Below are 19162 nucleotides of genomic sequence, written 5' to 3'. Positions count from 1 at the left end.
GCCGATCAGTCTAACGTCACTACATTATAAGAGTGTGGAGAGAAACCAGGTAACTACAGGCCGATCAGTCTAACGTCACACCATTATAAGAGTGGGGAGAGAAACCAGGTAACTACAGGCCGATCAGTCTACCAACACTCCATTATAAGAGTGTGCAGATAAACCAGGTAACTACAGGCCAATCAGTCTATCATCACTCCATTATAAGAGTGGGGAGAGAAGCCAGGTAACGACAGGCCGATCAATCTAACATCACTCCATTATAAGAGTGTGGAGAGAAACCAGGTAACTACAAGCCGATCAGTTTAACGTCACTCCATTATAAGAGTGTGGAGGGAAACCAGGCAACTACAAGCTGATCAGTCTAACGTCACTACATTATAAGAGTGTAGAGAGAAACCAGGTAACTACAGGCCGATCAGTCTAACATCAGTCCATTGTAAGACTGGGGAGAGGAACCAGGTAACTACAGGCCGATCAGTCTAACATCACTCCATTATAAGAGTGGGGAGAGAAACCAGGTAACTACAGGCCGATCAGTCTAACTTCACTCAATTATAAGAGTGGGGAGAGAAACCAGGTAACTACAGGCCGATCAGTCTAACATCACTCCATTATAAGAGTGTGGAGAGAAACCAGGTAACTGCAGGTGGATCAGTCTAACGTCACTCCATTTTAATTGTGGGGAGAGAAACCAGTTAACTACAGGTCAATCAGTCTAACATCACTCCATTATAAGAGTGGGGAGAGAAACCAGGTAACTACAGGCCGATCAGTCTAACATCACTCCATTATAAGAGTGCGGAGAGAAACCAGGTAACTACAGGCCGATCAGTCTAACATCACTCCATTATAAGAGTGGGGAGAGAAACCAGGTAACTACAGGCCGACCAGTCTAACATCACTCCATTCTAAGAGTGGGGAGAGAAACCAGGTAACTACAGGCTGATCAGTCTAACATCACTCCATTATAACAGTGGGGAGAGAAACCATGTAACTACAGGCCGATCAGTCTAACGTCACTCCATTATAAGTGTGTGGAGAGAAACCAGGAAACTACAGGCCGATCAGTCTAACGTTACTCCATTATAAGAATGCGGAGAGAAACCAGGTAATGACAGGCCGATCAGTCTAACATCACTCCATTATAAGAGTGGGGAGAGAAACCAGGTAACTACAGGCCGATCAGTCTAACATCACTCCATTATAAGTGTGGGGAGAGAAACCAGGTAACTACAGGCCGATCAGTCTACCGTCACTTAATTATAAGAGTGGGGAGAGAAACCAGGTAACTGCAGGCCGATCAGTCTACCATCACTCAATTATAAGAGTGGGGAGAGAAACCGTGGCCTAGAAATTCAGTGGGCCTTGCGCCCACTTAGCGCCTAAAGAGGTCTTTTGCGCCGGCGGGGTGGTAGCGCTGAAATTGAGTGCAGCGGTATTGGCGGCGGTAGCCGTTAGCGCTGCGCCGGGACCGATGACGTCATCGGTGTGCGCGGTGGCCCGTAACGCCCCGAAACCGCGCCGATCCCCATATTTATTTGCGCCCGCCTCCTCCGAAGCGGGCGCAAACAGTGAACAGAAAACGGGGCCTTCCTGCTGCCATAGTGGGGCGCTTTAAAGCTGAAGGTGCGGCCGGCCGCTTTTTCGGCGGCCGCCTGCCCGCACCTCCTTCCCCGGCCTCCTCCACCCACCCCCCCGCGGCATTGCCGGCTGGTTTCCGTGGAGCCCGGCACTTCTCCGTTGTGCCGGGCTCTTTTGGCGGCACTCGCGATCGGGGCTCCGGCCGTTGCAGGCACCTCCCCCTTAAGAGAAGGGGGAGGCCTGCAGTACCGCAGCCTGCCGCACCGCATCGGGTGGCGCTGCGGCAACTAGCGCGCCGATATTCAGTTGCAGCGCCCCAAACGGAGGCGGGCACACCCTGGTATAGCGCCCGCTTCCGAACTGGGGCGCAGAAGACGAATATACGGCGTGCGCTAATGCCTCCCCGCCCAGCGCTAACTTTTGGGCGCGAGCGAGCTGCCCGCGCCCAAGTGAATTTCTAGGCCCAGGTAACTACAGGCCGATCAGTCTAATGTCACTCCATTATAAGAGTGGGGAGAGAAACCAGGTAACTACAGCCGATCAGTCTAACATCACTCCATTATAAGAGTGTGGAGAGAAACCAGGTAACTACAGGCCGATCAGTCTAACATCACTCCATTATAAGAGTGGGGAGAGAAACCAGGTAACTACAGGCCGATCAGTCTAACGTCACTCCATTATAAGAGTGGGGAGAGAAACCAGGTAACTGCAGGCTGATCAGTCTAACATCACTCCATTATAAGAGTGGGGAGAGAAACCAGGTAACTGCAGGCGGATCAGTCTAACGTCACTCAATTATAAGAGTGGGGCGAGAAACCAGGTAACTACAGGCCGATCAGTCTAACGTCACTACATTATAACAGTGGGGAGAGAAACCAGGTAACTACAGGCCGATCAGTCTAACGTCACTACATTATAAGAGTGTGGAGAGAAACCAGGTAACTTCAGGCCGATCAGTCTAACGTCACTACATTATAAGAGTGTGGAGAGAAACCAGGTAACTACAGGCCGATCAGTCTAACGTCACACCATTATAAGAGTGGGGAGAGAAACCAGGTAACTACAGGCCGATCAGTCTACCAACACTCCATTATAAGAGTGTGGAGATAAACCAGATAACTACAGGCCAATCAGTCTATCATCACTCCATTATAAGAGTGTGGAGAGAAACCAGGTAACTACAAGCCGATCAGTCTAACGTCACTCCATTATAAGAGTGTGGAGGGAAACCAGGTAACTACAAGCTGATCAGTCTAACGTCACTACATTATAAGAGTGTAGAGAGAAACCAGGTAACTACAGGCCGATCAGTCTAACATCAGTCCATTGTAAGACTGGGGAGAGGAACCAGGTAACTACAGGCCGATCAGTCTAACATCAGTCCATTGTAAGACTGGGGAGAGGAACCAGGTAACTACAGGCCGATCAGTCTAACATCACTCCATTATAAGAGTGGGGAGAGAAACCAGGTAACTACAGGCCGATCAGTCTAACATCACTCCATTGTAAGAGTGCGGAGAGAAACCAGGTAACTACAGCCGATCAGTCTAACGTCACTCCCTATAAGAGTGGGGTGAGAAACCAGGCAACTACAGGCCGATCAGTCTAACATCACTCCATTATAAGAGTGTGGAGAGAAACCAGGTAACTACAGGCCGATCAGTCTAACGTCACTCCATTATAAGAGTGTGGAGAGAAACCAGGTAACTGCAGGCCGATCAGTCTAACGTCACTACATTATAAGAGTGTGGAGAGAAACCAGGTAACTACAGGCCGATCAGTCTAACGTCACACCATTATAAGAGTGGGGAGAGAAACCAGGTAACTACAGGCCGATCAGTCTACCAACACTCCATTATAAGAGTGTGCAGATAAACCAGGTAACTACAGGCCAATCAGTCTATCATCACTCCATTATAAGAGTGGGGAGAGAAGCCAGGTAACGACAGGCCGATCAATCTAACATCACTCCATTATAAGAGTGTGGAGAGAAACCAGGTAACTACAAGCCGATCAGTTTAACGTCACTCCATTATAAGAGTGTGGAGGGAAACCAGGCAACTACAAGCTGATCAGTCTAACGTCACTACATTATAAGAGTGTAGAGAGAAACCAGGTAACTACAGGCCGATCAGTCTAACATCAGTCCATTGTAAGACTGGGGAGAGGAACCAGGTAACTACAGGCCGATCAGTCTAACATCACTCCATTATAAGAGTGGGGAGAGAAACCAGGTAACTACAGGCCGATCAGTCTAACTTCACTCAATTATAAGAGTGGGGAGAGAAACCAGGTAACTACAGGCCGATCAGTCTAACATCACTCCATTATAAGAGTGTGGAGAGAAACCAGGTAACTGCAGGTGGATCAGTCTAACGTCACTCCATTTTAATTGTGGGGAGAGAAACCAGTTAACTACAGGTCAATCAGTCTAACATCACTCCATTATAAGAGTGTGGAGAGAAACCAGGTAACTACAGGCCGATAAGTCTAATGTCACTCAATTATAAGAGTGGGGAGAGAAACCAGGTAACTACAGGCCGATCAGTCTAACATCACTCCATTATAAGTGTGGGGAGAGAGACCAGGTAATGACAGGCCGATCAGTCTAACATCACTCCATTGTAAGAGTGGGGAGAGAAACCAGGTAACTACAGGCCAATCAGTCTAACGTCACTCCATTATAAGAGTGGGGTGAGAAACCAGGTAACTACAGGACGATCAGTCTAATGTCACTCCATTATAAGAGTGTGGAGAGAAACCAGGTAACTACAGGCCGATCAGTCTAACGTCACTCCATTATAAGAGTGGGGAGAGAAACCAGGTAACTACAGGCCGATCAATCTAACATCACTCCATTATAAGAGTGGGGAGAGAAACGAGGTAACTACAGGCCGATCAGTCTAACATCACTGCATTATGAGTGTGGAGAGAAACCAGGTAACTACAGGCCGATCAGTCTAACATCACTCCATTATAAGAGTGTGGAGAGAAACCAGGTAACTACAGGCCGATCAGTCTAACATCACTCCATTATAAGAGTGTGGAGAGAAACCAGGTAACTACAGGCCGATCAGTCTAACATCACTCCATTATAAGTGTGGGGAGAGAAACCAGGTAACTACAGGCCGATCAGTCTAACATCACTCCATTATAAGTGTGTCGAGAGAAACCAGGTAACTACAGGCCGATCAGTCTAACGTCACTCCATTATAACAGTGGGGAGAGAAACCATGTAACTACAGGCCGATCAGTCTAACGTCACTCCATTATAAGTGTTTGGAGAGAAAACAGGTAACTACAGGCCGATCAGTCTAACGTTACTCCATTATAAGAATGCGGAGAGAAACCAGGTAACGACAGGCCGATCAGTCTAACATCACTCCATTATAAGAGCGGGGAGAGAAACCAGGTAACTACAGGCCGATCAGTCTAACATCACTCCATTATAAGTGTTGGGAGAGAAACCAGGTAACTACAGGCCGATCAGTCTAACGTCACTCCATTATAAGACTGTGGAGAGAAACCAGGTAACTACAGGCTGATCAGTCTAACATCACTCCATTATAAGAGTGCGGAGAGAAACCAGGTAACTGCAGGTGGATCAGTCTAACGTCACACCATTTTAAGAGTGGGGAGAGAAACCAGGTAACTACAGGTCAATCAGTCTAACATCACTCCATTATAAGAGTGTGGAGAGAAACCAGGTAACTACAGGCCGATCAGTCTAACATCACTCCATTATAAGAGTGGGGAGAGAAACCAGGTAACTACAGGCCGATCAGTCTAACGTCACTCCATTATAAGTCTGGGGAGAGAAACCAGGTAACCACAGGCCAGTCAGTCTAACATCACTCCATTATAAGTGTGGGGAGAGAAACCAGGTAACTACAGGCCGATCAGTCTAACATCACTCCATTATAAGAGTGGGGAGAGAAACCAGGTAACTACAGGCCGATCAGTCTAACATCACTCCATTATAAGAGTGCGGAGAGAAACCAGGTAACTACAGGCCGATCAGTCTAACATCACTCCATTATAAGAGTGGGGAGAGAAACCAGGTAACTACAGGCCGACCAGTCTAACATCACTCCATTCTAAGAGTGGGGAGAGAAACCAGGTAACTACAGGCTGATCAGTCTAACATCACTCCATTATAACAGTGGGGAGAGAAACCATGTAACTACAGGCCGATCAGTCTAACGTCACTCCATTATAAGTGTGTGGAGAGAAACCAGGAAACTACAGGCCGATCAGTCTAACGTTACTCCATTATAAGAATGCGGAGAGAAACCAGGTAATGACAGGCCGATCAGTCTAACATCACTCCATTATAAGAGTGGGGAGAGAAACCAGGTAACTACAGGCCGATCAGTCTAACATCACTCCATTATAAGTGTGGGGAGAGAAACCAGGTAACTACAGGCCGATCAGTCTACCGTCACTTAATTATAAGAGTGGGGAGAGAAACCAGGTAACTGCAGGCCGATCAGTCTACCATCACTCAATTATAAGAGTGGGGAGAGAAACCGTGGCCTAGAAATTCAGTGGGCCTTGCGCCCACTTAGCGCCTAAAGAGGTCTTTTGCGCCGGTGGGGTGGTAGCGCTGAAATTGAGTGCAGCGGTATTGGCGGCGGTAGCCGTTAGCGCTGCGCCGGGACCGATGACGTCATCGGTGTGCGCGGTGGCCCGTAACGCCCCGAAACCGCGCCGATCCCCATATTTATTTGCGCCCGCCTCCTCCGAAGCGGGCGCAAACAGTGAACAGAAAACGGGGCCTTCCTGCTGCCATAGTGGGGCGCTTTAAAGCTGAAGGTGCGGCCGGCCGCTTTTTCGGCGGCCGCCTGCCCGCACCTCCTTCCCCGGCCTCCTCCACCCACCCCCCCGCGGCATTGCCGGCTGGTTTCCGTGGAGCCCGGCACTTCTCCGTTGTGCCGGGCTCTTTTGGCGGCACTCGCGATCGGGGCTCCGGCCGTTGCAGGCACCTCCCCCTTAAGAGAAGGGGGAGGCCTGCAGTACCGCAGCCTGCCGCACCGCATCGGGTGGCGCTGCGGCAACTAGCGCGCCGATATTCAGTTGCAGCGCCCCAAACGGAGGCGGGCACACCCTGGTATAGCGCCCGCTTCCGAACTGGGGCGCAGAAGACGAATATACGGCGTGCGCTAATGCCTCCCCGCCCAGCGCTAACTTTTGGGCGCGAGCGAGCTGCCCGCGCCCAAGTGAATTTCTAGGCCCAGGTAACTACAGGCCGATCAGTCTAATGTCACTCCATTATAAGAGTGGGGAGAGAAACCAGGTAACTACAGCCGATCAGTCTAACATCACTCCATTATAAGAGTGTGGAGAGAAACCAGGTAACTACAGGCCGATCAGTCTAACATCACTCCATTATAAGAGTGGGGAGAGAAACCAGGTAACTACAGGCCGATCAGTCTAACGTCACTCCATTATAAGAGTGGGGAGAGAAACCAGGTAACTGCAGGCTGATCAGTCTAACATCACTCCATTATAAGAGTGGGGAGAGAAACCAGGTAACTGCAGGCGGATCAGTCTAACGTCACTCAATTATAAGAGTGGGGCGAGAAACCAGGTAACTACAGGCCGATCAGTCTAACGTCACTACATTATAACAGTGGGGAGAGAAACCAGGTAACTACAGGCCGATCAGTCTAACGTCACTACATTATAAGAGTGTGGAGAGAAACCAGGTAACTTCAGGCCGATCAGTCTAACGTCACTACATTATAAGAGTGTGGAGAGAAACCAGGTAACTACAGGCCGATCAGTCTAACGTCACACCATTATAAGAGTGGGGAGAGAAACCAGGTAACTACAGGCCGATCAGTCTACCAACACTCCATTATAAGAGTGTGGAGATAAACCAGATAACTACAGGCCAATCAGTCTATCATCACTCCATTATAAGAGTGTGGAGAGAAACCAGGTAACTACAAGCCGATCAGTCTAACGTCACTCCATTATAAGAGTGTGGAGGGAAACCAGGTAACTACAAGCTGATCAGTCTAACGTCACTACATTATAAGAGTGTAGAGAGAAACCAGGTAACTACAGGCCGATCAGTCTAACATCAGTCCATTGTAAGACTGGGGAGAGGAACCAGGTAACTACAGGCCGATCAGTCTAACATCAGTCCATTGTAAGACTGGGGAGAGGAACCAGGTAACTACAGGCCGATCAGTCTAACATCACTCCATTATAAGAGTGGGGAGAGAAACCAGGTAACTACAGGCCGATCAGTCTAACATCACTCCATTGTAAGAGTGCGGAGAGAAACCAGGTAACTACAGCCGATCAGTCTAACGTCACTCCCTATAAGAGTGGGGTGAGAAACCAGGCAACTACAGGCCGATCAGTCTAACATCACTCCATTATAAGAGTGTGGAGAGAAACCAGGTAACTACAGGCCGATCAGTCTAACGTCACTCCATTATAAGAGTGTGGAGAGAAACCAGGTAACTGCAGGCCGATCAGTCTAACGTCACTACATTATAAGAGTGTGGAGAGAAACCAGGTAACTACAGGCCGATCAGTCTAACGTCACACCATTATAAGAGTGGGGAGAGAAACCAGGTAACTACAGGCCGATCAGTCTACCAACACTCCATTATAAGAGTGTGCAGATAAACCAGGTAACTACAGGCCAATCAGTCTATCATCACTCCATTATAAGAGTGGGGAGAGAAGCCAGGTAACGACAGGCCGATCAATCTAACATCACTCCATTATAAGAGTGTGGAGAGAAACCAGGCAACTACAAGCTGATCAGTCTAACGTCACTACATTATAAGAGTGTAGAGAGAAACCAGGTAACTACAGGCCGATCAGTCTAACATCAGTCCATTGTAAGACTGGGGAGAGGAACCAGGTAACTACAGGCCGATCAGTCTAACATCACTCCATTATAAGAGTGGGGAGAGAAACCAGGTAACTACAGGCCGATCAGTCTAACTTCACTCAATTATAAGAGTGGGGAGAGAAACCAGGTAACTACAGGCCGATCAGTCTAACATCACTCCATTATAAGAGTGTGGAGAGAAACCAGGTAACTGCAGGTGGATCAGTCTAACGTCACTCCATTTTAATTGTGGGGAGAGAAACCAGTTAACTACAGGTCAATCAGTCTAACATCACTCCATTATAAGAGTGTGGAGAGAAACCAGGTAACTACAGGCCGATAAGTCTAATGTCACTCAATTATAAGAGTGGGGAGAGAAACCAGGTAACTACAGGCCGATCAGTCTAACATCACTCCATTATAAGTGTGGGGAGAGAGACCAGGTAATGACAGGCCGATCAGTCTAACATCACTCCATTGTAAGAGTGGGGAGAGAAACCAGGTAACTACAGGCCAATCAGTCTAACGTCACTCCATTATAAGAGTGGGGTGAGAAACCAGGTAACTACAGGACGATCAGTCTAATGTCACTCCATTATAAGAGTGTGGAGAGAAACCAGGTAACTACAGGCCGATCAGTCTAACGTCACTCCATTATAAGAGTGGGGAGAGAAACCAGGTAACTACAGGCCGATCAATCTAACATCACTCCATTATAAGAGTGGGGAGAGAAACGAGGTAACTACAGGCCGATCAGTCTAACATCACTGCATTATGAGTGTGGAGAGAAACCAGGTAACTACAGGCCGATCAGTCTAACATCACTCCATTATAAGAGTGGAGAGAGAAACCAGGTAGCTACAGGTCGATCAGTCGAACGTCACTCCATTATAAGAGTGTGGAGAGAAACCAGGTAACTACAGGCCGATCAGTCTAACGTTACTCCATTATAAGAGTGGGGAGAGAAACCAGGTAACTACAGGACGATCAGTCTAATGTCACTCCATTATAAGAGTGGGGAGAGAAACCAGGTAACTACAGGCCGATCAGTCTAACATCACTCCATTATAAGAGTGGGGAGAGAAACCAGGTAACTACAGGCCGATCAGTGTAACATCACTCCATTATAAGAGTGCGGAGAGAAACCAGGTAACTACAGGCCTATCAGTCTAACATCACTCCATTATAAGAGTGGGGAGAGAAACCAGGTAACTACAGGCCAATCAGTCTAACGTCACTCCATTATAAGAGTGGGGAGAGAAACCAGGTAACTACAGGCCGATCAGTCTCACATCACTCCATTATAAGAGTGTGGCGGGAAACCAGGCAACTACAGGCCGATCAGTCTAACATCACTCCATTATAAGAGTGTGGAGAGAAACCAGGTAACTACAGGCCGATCAGTCTAACGTCACTCCATTATAAGAGTGTGGAGAGAAACCAGGCAACTACAGGCCGATCAGTCTAACTTCACTCAATTATAAGAGTGGGGAGAGAAACCAGGTAACTGCAGGCCGATCAGTCTAACGTCACTACATTATAAGAGTGTGGAGAGAAACCAGGTAACTACAGGCCGATCAGTCTAACGTCACACCATTATAAGAGTGGGGAGAGAAACCAGGTAACTACAGGCCGATCAGTCTACCAACACTCCATTATAAGAGTGTGCAGATAAACCAGGTAACTACAGGCCAATCAGTCTATCATCACTCCATTATAAGAGTGGGGAGAGAAGCCAGGTAACGACAGGCCGATCAATCTAACATCACTCCATTATAAGAGTGTGGAGAGAAACCAGGCAACTACAAGCTGATCAGTCTAACGTCACTACATTATAAGAGTGTAGAGAGAAACCAGGTAACTACAGGCCGATCAGTCTAACATCAGTCCATTGTAAGACTGGGGAGAGGAACCAGGTAACTACAGGCCGATCAGTCTAACATCACTCCATTATAAGAGTGGGGAGAGAAACCAGGTAACTACAGGCCGATCAGTCTAACTTCACTCAATTATAAGAGTGGGGAGAGAAACCAGGTAACTACAGGCCGATCAGTCTAACATCACTCCATTATAAGAGTGTGGAGAGAAACCAGGTAACTGCAGGTGGATCAGTCTAACGTCACTCCATTTTAATTGTGGGGAGAGAAACCAGTTAACTACAGGTCAATCAGTCTAACATCACTCCATTATAAGAGTGTGGAGAGAAACCAGGTAACTACAGGCCGATAAGTCTAATGTCACTCAATTATAAGAGTGGGGAGAGAAACCAGGTAACTACAGGCCGATCAGTCTAACATCACTCCATTATAAGTGTGGGGAGAGAGACCAGGTAATGACAGGCCGATCAGTCTAACATCACTCCATTGTAAGAGTGGGGAGAGAAACCAGGTAACTACAGGCCAATCAGTCTAACGTCACTCCATTATAAGAGTGGGGTGAGAAACCAGGTAACTACAGGACGATCAGTCTAATGTCACTCCATTATAAGAGTGTGGAGAGAAACCAGGTAACTACAGGCCGATCAGTCTAACGTCACTCCATTATAAGAGTGGGGAGAGAAACCAGGTAACTACAGGCCGATCAATCTAACATCACTCCATTATAAGAGTGGGGAGAGAAACGAGGTAACTACAGGCCGATCAGTCTAACATCACTGCATTATGAGTGTGGAGAGAAACCAGGTAACTACAGGCCGATCAGTCTAACATCACTCCATTATAAGAGTGGAGAGAGAAACCAGGTAGCTACAGGTCGATCAGTCGAACGTCACTCCATTATAAGAGTGTGGAGAGAAACCAGGTAACTACAGGCCGATCAGTCTAACGTTACTCCATTATAAGAGTGGGGAGAGAAACCAGGTAACTACAGGACGATCAGTCTAATGTCACTCCATTATAAGAGTGGGGAGAGAAACCAGGTAACTACAGGCCGATCAGTCTAACATCACTGCATTATGAGTGTGGAGAGAAACCAGGTAACTACAGGCCTATCAGTCTAACATCACTCCATTATAAGAGTGGGGAGAGAAACCAGGTAACTACAGGCCAATCAGTCTAACGTCACTCCATTATAAGAGTGGGGAGAGAAACCAGGTAACTACAGGACGATCAGTCTAATGTCACTCCATTATAAGAGTGTGGAGAGAAACCAGGTAACTACAGGCCGATCAGTCTAACGTCACTCCATTATAAGAGTGGGGAGAGAAACCAGGTAACTACAGGCCGATCAATCTAACATCACTCCATTATAAGAGTGGGGAGAGAAACGAGGTAACTACAGGCCGATCAGTCTAACATCACTCCATTATAAGAGTGGGGAGAGAAACCAGGTAACTACAGGCCGATCAGTCTAACATCACTGCATTATGAGTGTGGAGAGAAACCAGGTAACTACAGGCCGATCAGTCTAACATCACTCCATTATAAGAGTGGAGAGAGAAACCAGGTAACTACAGGTCGATCAGTCGAACGTCACTCCATTATAAGAGTGTGGAGAGAAACCAGGTAACTACAGGCCGATCAGTCTAACGTTACTCCATTATAAGAGTGGGGAGAGAAACCAGGTAACTACAGGACGATCAGTCTAACATCACTGCATTATGAGTGTGGAGAGAAACCAGGTAACTACAGGCCTATCAGTCTAACATCACTCCATTATAAGAGTGGGGAGAGAAACCAGGTAACTACAGGCCAATCAGTCTAACGTCACTCCATTATAAGAGTGGGGAGAGAAACCAGGTAACTACAGGACGATCAGTCTAACATCACTCCATTATAAGAGTGTGGCGGGAAACCAGGTAACTACAGGCAGATCAGTCTAACGTTACTCCATTATAAGAGTGCGGAGAGAAACCAGGTAACTACAGGACGATCAGTCTAACATCACTCCATTATAAGAGTGTGGCGGGAAACCAGGTAACTACAGGCAGATCAGTCTAATGTCAGTTTGGGGAAGTTACTAGGATCTGTCATTGGGGATAGAGTGACTGGGCACTTGAAGAAATATGAGCTGAGCAGAGAGGGCCAACATGGCTTTGTTAAAAGTAAGTCATATCTGAGTAATCTAGTTGAATTTAGTGTGGAAGTAATTTAAGATAATTGGCAAAGAATCCAAGGGGCAAATGAGGAGCATTTTTTTTTTAGGCAACAAGGTGTGAAGACCTGGAATTCACTGCCTGAAAGGCTGGTGGAAGCAGATTCAATAGTAACTTTCAAAAGGGAATTGGATAAATACTTGAAAAGCAGAAATCTGTTGGGCTACCAATAGGATAGCTGTTACAAAGAGCTGGCACAGAAACGATGGGCTGAATGGCCTCTGCTGTATGATTCTATTATTCTAAGTCATTAATAACATATGTGCTGTCCTCCCTACGTGTATGTGTCTGTACGCAGTTAGACAGCCAGCCAAACTCCTTTCAATAATGACATGGGAGTCAGGATGTAGCATCCAAGCTCCGGTGTTTATTAATGCCACACTTGCATGAGGTCAATGAAACAATACAAATCAATTGCATTGGGTTGGAGTAAAACTGAGAAAGACAAAAGAAAGAAATGCAACTTGTTACATACATGAGATACAACTAACATCTAAACATGAATATGTAATGAAACCATTCAACTCACAGGCAATGCTTTCGAAGGCGTAACAATGTAAGATTACAGCAGATTAACTTGCAGCACGCTCCATGCTGATGTGACCTCTTTGGTTGCTATCACTATACTACTTCCTGTTGAGTGACCCTACTGGCCATTTCCATTTACTGCCACCTACTGGCGGCAACAAAACGAAACTCCTGCAATTATAAGGCAGAACACTCCCCGCCTGGCGTCTATTAGATGCCACGACTTATAAAACATTCAGAACTGTGGAATCAATAACACTCAGTCCTCCTTAGGTAAGAGGAGTACGACCTCTGAGATGGGTCTGAAGAACTTTTTGACCGTCCCTTGAACAGTGGCCTTCACATCTAGTTCTGGGCTGACGAGCTTGAATGGTTCTTGTGCCGTATGGTCAGCTTGGTCAGGTTTGTGTAAGAAAGCTGGCCCGGTAAACCACATTGTACTGGAGAGCTGGGCGGCAGGCACTGACCTGGTGGCAAGGTCAGCTGGATTCAGCTCTGTGGGCACATAGTGCCACTGGTCGGGGCATGTTGATTGTCTTATTCGCTGAACTCTGTTGTGTACATATATGAAGAACCTCTTTGACTCATTGGAGATGTAACCGAGCACAACTTTGCTGTCACAGTAGAATTTCACTGCATCAAGCTTGAAATCTATCTCATCCAGGATGAGATCCGCCATCTCCACCGCTAATACTGCAGCGCATAACTCCAGGCGTGGTATGGTGGGCTCTGGCCGGGGTGTCAACTTCGCCTTTCCCAGGACAAATCCTACATTGCTTTGGCCCTCATCATCCAGGGATCTCAGGTAGGCTACCGCGCCAATAGCTTTCTCAGACGCATCTGAGAATACACACAACTCGGTGCGTTTGGATTTGGAGAGTGTGTCTGGTGAGTAGGTGCGTGGGATATGAAGATTTTTTAGATTTTTGAGAGAATTTCTCCATGTCTCCCATTCTGTTAACCTGCCTTCGGGGAGTGGAGAGTCCCAGTCGCTCGTGTCTGTGCAGAGTTCTCGTAGTAGGGCTCTTCCCTGAATAGTCACAGGCGCCACCATGCCGAGAGGGTCAAAGAGCGAGTTGACCGTTGACAGCACTCCACGGCGTGTAAATGGCTTGTCACCTACAGACACTGCAAAGGTGAAGGTGTCAGATTCAATTTCCCAATGTAAACCAAGGCTTAGCTGGGCTGGCATTGTTTCGTCACTGAGGTCTAAGTCTTTAATGCCCTTGGCGAGATCCTCAGCTGGGAAGGTCTTCATCACTGCTACACTGTTTGAGGCAATTTTGTGCAGCCTCAGGTTGGACTGTGCTAATGAAGCTTGAGTTCGCTTCAGCAGGTTGATGGCTTCTGCTTCTGAAGGTAAGGATACGAGGCCGTCATCAACATAAAAATGTCTCTCCACAAACTGTCTTGTGTCTTTTCCATGCTCATGTTCTCCCTCTTTGGCTACACTTCTGAGCCCATAGATGGAGGCTGCAGAGAAGGGGCTGTTACCAAAAACGTGGACCCGCATCCTGTATTCAGTGATGTCCTTTGACATGTTGTTGTCGCGATACCAGAAGAACCTCAGATAGTTCCTATGGTCCTCTCTCACAAAGCAATAGAACATCTGTTGGATGTCTGCGGTTACTGCTACGAGCTCTTTCCTAAAGTGAATCAGCACGCCAAGGAGGGTGTTGTTTAGGTCTGGACCCGTGCGCAGAACGTTGTTGAGTGAGATGCCACAGTGCTGAGCGCTGGAGTCAAAAACTACTCTTATTTGACTAGGTTTCTGGGGGCGATAAACTCCAAAAATCGGGAGATACCAGCACTCTTCTCCTTCTTTGAGTGGAGGTGCTAATTCAGCATGGTTACTCTCGAAAACCTTTTCCATGAAGGCAATGAACTGTTCCTTAATTTCGGGCTTTCTATCTAATGTATGCCGCAGTGATGCGAGGTGTGACAGTGCCTGATCGTGATTGTTAGGCAGAAGAAGCCAGGGTACCTTGAAGGGGAGCGGCGCAACCCAGCTGTTCGCCTCATCTTTGTGAAATTCTTTCTCCATAATATTCATGAAAGCTTCGTCTTCGAAGGAGAGAGCACCTTTGTTGTCATCTTTTGTCTTTTCAAACACGGTGTGCCCCAGTTTGTCGACAGCTCTGGTGTTAGCCGAGCACCCCCATGCTGTGTGAGAGAAATCACCTTGTTGCTCCCCGCTGTAGCTCGCTCTCTCTTTCAGGTGGATGTGACTTGGGCAGGGAGTGAGGAAAGAGGGTCGTCTGCTTTCTAGCATGTTGGTCTTAAAGGTGCTTACGTTGGGCTTGTGAGCTTGGTCTAGGCACACTTCTCCCACGAGCACCCAGCCTAAGTCGAGTCTTTGGGCAAAGGGGGCATCGTGTGGTCCGTTAACTTGCTCTCTCACCTTATGCACCCTCACCACATCTCTCCCGAGCAGGAGGAGAATCTGGGACTTTGGATCCAATGCTGGGATGCGTGATGCTATGGGCTTTAGGTGGGCATGGTGAAGTGCTGTCTCAGGCGTTGGTATCTCCGATCGGTTGTTCGGGATTTCACTGCACTCTATCAGTGGCGGTAAGTCTATGCTCACCCCTTCACTCACTGCCTCGGCACAGAACCCATCTGCTTTCCTTCCTGCCATCTCCAAGAGTCCGGCACAGGTTCTCAGTGAGTAAGGGACTGGGCTACTCTCGACGCCAAATATGTCAAAAAAGTCTGACCGTGCGAGTGACCTGAGCGGTCGCGCTGTCCTTGTGGGTAGACTCTTACAAGGCATATTTTGGAACACGATCGTCCTGTGAGGCCTTGGCCACACACCTCAGTGCATATGGAGCTCACCGTTGGTGCAGTGGTAAGGGTTCCCTTTCTCTCGTCTCCGGGCTCAGAGTCTTTGATGGTCGGCTTTTCCGTTGTAGGGGTAGGACCTGGGTGCATAGCTGTGCTGTGGCGGTCACTCTCACACTCCCTGCATCTCAACGCCATCCTACAGTCTCTTGCAGTGTGGGAAACGGAGGCGCAACACCTAAAACATATCCCATTATCTTTGAGGTAGGCTCTGCGTTCATCTATGGTCTTGTTTCTGAAGCCGCTACATTTTGTGAGCAGATGAGGCTTATGATGGATGGGGCAGTGTTTTCCGGGATCGTCTTCATTCTTTGCTGCATCTATGCTGATGTCGGTCTTTGCAGTGACATCCGTCTTATGCACAGATATAGGCATTCTTGTGCCTACGTACTTTGACATGGGCTTCTCATACTTTGAGGGTCCACTACAGTAGCTGGACAGGGCAAAGCTTGGATCATTTCTAATTCTGGCCTCTCTGCAGATAAAGTTCACAAAGAAGGAAAATGGGGGAAACCACACGTGGTTGTCTTCTTTGAATTTTGAGCCTACGTTGATCCATTTTTCTTGGAGAGGGTGGGGCAACTTCTCCACTATTGGGTTGATGCCGCGAGCAGTATCTAAATAGGAGAGCCCAGGTAAGTATCCGTCTGTTTTGGCTGCCAGTAACTCCATTAAAAGGTCTCCGAGTTCTCTAATCTTAAGGTAGTCTCTGTTACCTATTTTAGGAAAGTTTTCCAGCTTACTGAAGAGGGCCTTCTCTATCACCTCAGGAGCGCAGTAACACTCCCTGAGTCTTGCCCAGACGATTCTAAGGGCTGTGCTTGGGTCATTTGTGTACACAAACCGGATCCTACGGGCATGTTCTGATGATTCTTTGCCCAGCCATGATGACAATAAATCCAACTCCTCACTAGCACTCAGGCTCAAGCCGCCAGTGGCATTAAGGAAGGATGACTGCCATGCTCTAAAACTCTCTGGCTTGTCGTCAAATTTTGTGAGACCTGTCCTTACAAGTTCTCTACGTGCCAAATATTGGGCAATGCCCATCATATTAGGAGTCTGTGCTTGGGTTGCCAGAGTATGATCGCATCGGAAGGGCTGCGATTGGATGGGAGACTGCCATGCCGGGTGACCTATTCTAACCTTTGAAAAGGGTTCTTTTTTGATGTGTGGAATTTTGGCATAAGTACCTTCCAAGTGGTTGGGAGCGGCGGATTGAGGCGCAGGTTTCTTCGGGAGCGCTGCAAACTCTCCTTCGTGTGACCAGTCGTCAATAACAAGGAAGGGGTCGTCATCAGTGAAGCGTGAATGATCCACCTGAGTGACCTCATGTTGGGCTGGTGATGGCGATTCCGTGTTCTCGTCCAATGGTTCAAAGTTTGGGAAGGAGGAGATGTCTGTGCGTGTCCTAGCCTGCTCCTGGACATAGTCGCTTGTCCGCCTCTCAGTGCTTTGAGGTGATGCAGGACGAGCAATGCTGCGGTGCTCTCCCACCTCTGCTTCTAGTGCCGCTTCCCATATCTCCACCTCAGCAGTAGCGGCAGCTGCTTCTTTCTCAATGTGTAGTGCCTCCAGCGTGGTGTCCAATGTAGCAGCCTCTGCTTGTAGTCGGACCTTCTCTTTCTCCAATGTAGCAGCCTCTGCTTGTAGTCGGACCTTCTCTTTCTTCACAGCCAGTTCATGTTTAGCAAAGGTCACGCGAGCCTGTGCCGCTTTAGCTTTAGCCCAGGCTCTAGCTGCTGCTACACTGGCTGTTGATGATCTAGATGAGCGTGTACTTCTTGAGCTGGTCACAGATCTCTGCTCGTCTTGGAAGCTCTTGCCATCCATGAATGCACCGTGCCGCACTGCGAATGTTGCTTGTTGCACCAGCTGATGACTTGCCTTTTTACCGTACTGTCCTCCCTACGTGTATGTGTCTGTACGCAGTTAGACAGCCAGCCAAACTCCTTTCAATAACGACATGGGAGTCAGGATGTAGCATCCAAGCTCCGGTGTTTATTAATGCCACACTTGCATGAGGTCAATGAAACAATACAAATCAGTTGCATTGGGTTGGAGTAAAACTGAGAAAGACAAAAGAAAGAAATGCACCTTGTTACATACATGAGATATAACTAACATCTAAACATGAATATGTAATGAAACCATTCAACTCACAGGCAATGCTTTCGAAGGCATAACAATGTAAGATTACAGTGGATTAACTTGCAGCACGCTCCATGCTGATGTGACCTCTTTGTTTGCTATCACTATACTACTTCCTGTTGAGTGACCCTACTGGCCATTTCCATTTACTGACACCGACTGGCGGCAACAAAACGAAACTCCTGCAATTATAAGACAGAACAACATAGATAAGGGAGTGTCAATGGGTGTAGTCTATAGGGACTTCCAGAAGGCTTTCTATAAGGTTTCACACAAAATATTATTGGCAAAAATGAGAGTGCTCATAATTGGAGGCAACCTTTTGATCGGTAAGAAGTTGGTCAGGAGGGAGGGGACAGAGAGTGGGATGAAAAGTACGTACTCAGGTTGGCTCGATGTGACAAGTGGTGTCCCCCAGGGATCTGTTGTAGAGCCTCAACTTATCACCATATTTATTAATGGCTTGGATGAAGAAACAGAGTTGTATATCCAAGTTTGCAGATGACACTAAATTAGGGGGGACAGTTAGTGCAGATGGAAGCATGAAGTTACAAAGACATATTAAGGACAGCATGACAAACACTGACCCTGAGGGACACCACTGTTTACATCCCTCCAGTCTGAACACCCATTAACCACTACTCTGTTTTCTGCCCTTTACCCAACTTCCTATCCACGCTGCCCCACTCCCTTTAACACTGTGAGCCTTAATTTGATCAACAAGCCTCCTGTCCGGCACCTTATCAAACACCTTTTGACAATCCATCGACACAACATCCACTGCACTTCCTCCCTCATTACACTGTGTTATTTCCTGAAATAATCCCTGCTGTCTCTCCTGAATGAATCCATTTCACTACTAAATGTTGCAATGTTTGCTCCACACCACAGGGTTTCATCTGTTTAAAGCCACAACAGAAAGATCCAGTTTTCTCCTGGAGTTTGAGAGAAATGAGCTTTGAAAATGATGCAGAGTTTCAGCCAATGAGGGAGCTCCGGGCCGAGCCCCGCCCACTGGGTGCCGCAAGCCCCGCCCCTCACACACTCTGATTGGTTGGAGGACCCGCCGCCCGCTGGGTCCTCCAGCCCCGCACCGCGCTTCGTCATTTTCT

This window comes from Somniosus microcephalus, chromosome 4, assembly GCF_052327205.1.
Source record: "Somniosus microcephalus isolate GS21.2 chromosome 4, FLI_Smic_1.0, whole genome shotgun sequence".
In the NCBI taxonomy this organism is placed as follows: domain Eukaryota; kingdom Metazoa; phylum Chordata; class Chondrichthyes; order Squaliformes; family Somniosidae; genus Somniosus; species Somniosus microcephalus.
Note: the sequence above shows the minus strand (reverse complement) of the source record.